Raw genomic sequence first — 3,145 nt, forward strand, 5'->3', positions numbered from 1 at the left:
ACCTACTCATGGCTTACAATTGGCTTGTGTTCACAGGCAACTCCTGATGGGGTTATGGGATCATTTAGGGAGTTTGGAATCCAGTTCAGCTGTGTGGAAGGAGAAAATGCCCTATCTGCTATACTATGGCTTTGGCACCAATTCCCTGATTTTTCCCCCCTGAATAAGGCCAATTCCCCTGTTTTTAATAAGGCCAGTTTTTTGCCTTATTTCTCTGGGTTCATATTTTTACAGGTGTCTCAATCAAATTTTATACTCAAGATACCTTTCAAGTCACAGTAAGGCTGTGCATTCAGGGGATGTGCAATGCAGGCAGTTATGAGAGGATGATTCTAAGGACAAAATACAGGGCAGAGAAAGTAAATAACCTCCAAGAGGGTAGGAGGATTAGGGATGTCAAATAGATGCTCACACTCCTAAATCCTGTTTCATCACGGCATAAAATTCCACCTAGTGCGATTTCTTTTATATTTATCCCATTTAAAGCAGTACTGAACTCAACCATCATGAAAATGAAAATTTGAAATGGTTTAAGAGGAAAAAATGAAGTTGTATGTGAGACTTTGGGGATAAGGACGGGGAAAGAATAAACAAAGACCGAATGAATTCATTCTAGGTAGGAGAGTGATCCTTCTTTGGGCAAAGTGGATGCTCCTTTTTTTTGATACCTTTGTCCCATAATGTTTGTTCTTCCTAAATACCTGGGTTGTTAAATCAGTGTGGTACAGTTCTTGAGCTAATGTTTGATACTTCTAGAGATTTCTTCTGGAATCATTCACCCTTATTTGGCTACGTAGCTTTCATGCAAAATAGCTGATTAAAATTCATTTTTTTTTTAGCAAATGAATAAAGAGTAAGTTAAACTGCAAAGAGCAGGAAGGAAGATTAGATAATATCAAAGAGTTCTTCGAATAACAGAGAATTAATTACTATTATTTTGTCAGAGACTAGAGAGAACTCATTTGTGTTTGGGAGCTATTTTAGATAGGGTTCATTGTGGCTTTTTGTAAGACATGATACATTATAGTAGGATGCTCTTCCCTTGTCTCCTCTCCTTTGTTTCTCTTTACTCCTTATCTCTGCATTTTTTCTCTATATCTTCTCTTCTTCCCCTCTACAGTGTGTATAACTCATAAAAGTTGTGAAGATATTTAACAAACATTGTATCTCTTTCCATTTTGCTTTTCTCTCCCACAAAGAGAACTTACCTGTCTTTAAGAGCCAAATGGATATAATTAGGTAAAGAATCATTTTATCTCAGTGTCTGAGCAAATATTTTTTATACTGCTCCAATTTATTAAGGGCAATGGGCTGGAGTGACCAGAAACTGCTGGGAATTGGCTCCTGACCTTCAGGCTAGGCCAACTTTAATTTGCAGAACACTGTCCCAAGAGGCTCTTAAAACTGGGCCACACAATTGAACTGAACCAGGGAGCTGCTGCTATCCAGCTGCATCTACCACCCTGCAGGACATGAAAACATAGCTAACCAGGATTTCTGCTACATAGATTCACCAATCATGGATAGGGACATTAAACATAAAAATTCAGCTCTTATGAAAGAGATAAAAGCACTGTGTGGGGCCAAAGTGGTAGCACAGCGGTAGGGCATTTGCTTTGCATGCGGCTGACCCAGGACGGACCTGAGTTTGATACTGGGCATCCCAGGTGGTCCCCCGAGCCAGGAGCAATTTCTGAGAGCAGAGCCAGGATCAACTCCTGAGCACCAAAGGTGTGGCCCCAAAAACCAAAACAAAAAATACCAACAGAAACCAAAAACCCATTGTCTTAGTAGCACCTCTTTTATTATTATTTTTCTTTCCTTCTCTTTACTATGCTTTGGTTGGAGGAGGAGAAAGACATATGTGAAATAATGGGGGGTAGGGGCCCAGGGGATTCAGGTGAATTGGAAGTATTAAGAAAAGACAGAACTTTCCTGGCAGGGGAGTTACTATGATCATGAAGGTAGTTTCCCCAGAGTGAGGCTCACCCATTGCTCTCCGGGTGTGCTGACCCCTGCAATTTCCCCAGATGTGGGAAACTCGACTGCATAATTTGTGGTAGTGGGAGACTGCATTCACGCTCTCCCCTGAATAAGAAAGAAAAAAAAAAAGAAAGAAAAGACAGAACTAAATATCCAAGCCACAAAGTTAACAACAATGAAATCACGAGACCCACACTTTAACAACCAAACTTAAAAAGGTGCCTGTTATCATAGAAGGCCATAGCAAGGGGTGGTGATATGGGGCAGACTCTAGGAACGTTGGTGGAGTCAGGTTAACACTAGTGGTGGGATTGAAGCTGAAACACTGCACGTCTAAAACTCAACTATGAATAACTGTAAAACACAATGCTTTAAATAAAAAAAATGAAAAACTGCATTATTTGACAGGAGAGCCTCTGAAGATGTAGCAAACACTTTCCAAGTTCCGATTGCTTTTTTCAGAGAGGGATGTTATAAGTGAACTAAAGAATTGGATCCCAATTATGTAATGTCTGCAAAGAAATATTGAGAGAGTTGCAATTTTTTTTTGACATGGTAGAATCCTGCCATCACTAGATAAAATAACTGTCCATTTCTCCACCAAATATGATGATCTCTGATGGTCATAGCTTTCTTAAATGACTAGTCTGCTTCAGAAGCAGACAAGTTAATGTATACTTGACTGAAATGGTGAAGAAAAATAGCTTGATGTGGTAAGAGTGGATTCAGATATGTTATCCATATCCTTCCCTCTGTACACATACATTTTTTGCATTGCCACATTTTTCTTCTTTTTTTTTTTGGGCCAACCCGGTGATGCTCAGGCCATGTGCTCAGAAATTGCTCCTGGCTTGGAGGACCATATGGGACACTGGGGGATTGAACTGCGGTCTGTCCCAGGTCAGCCATGTGCAAGGCAAACGCCCTACTGCTGTGCCACCGTTCCGGCTCCTGCATTGCCATTTTTGCATTTGAAAAAGTGCTGAAGTTTTGTTCTAGGCTTGGACATCTTGAAGAAAGTAATTGAAGACAGTGTTAGCTTATGGGCTGATTTTAAATTTTCAGGGAGCATAAGTTTCAGGCACAAAATATTCTAATCAGCATTATTACATATAGACAATATGTTAAATTGCAGTGAATATTTATGTTGGTTTTGGGGCCT

At 40.0% G+C, this 3,145-nt stretch overlaps 1 non-coding gene across 1 annotated transcript; it reads left to right on the top strand.

Moving 5' to 3' along the window:
• Positions 1 to 1,927: 1,927 nt before the first annotated feature.
• On the top strand, positions 1,928 to 2,091 carry LOC126002824 (U1 spliceosomal RNA). Its single transcript, XR_007493450.1, has one exon. It is a non-coding gene; the product is annotated as a U1 spliceosomal RNA (small nuclear RNA).
• Positions 2,092 to 3,145: the final 1,054 nt, after the last annotated feature.

The sequence above is a fragment of the Suncus etruscus genome, chromosome 2 (genome assembly GCF_024139225.1).
Source record: "Suncus etruscus isolate mSunEtr1 chromosome 2, mSunEtr1.pri.cur, whole genome shotgun sequence".
Lineage (NCBI taxonomy): Eukaryota > Metazoa > Chordata > Mammalia > Eulipotyphla > Soricidae > Suncus > Suncus etruscus.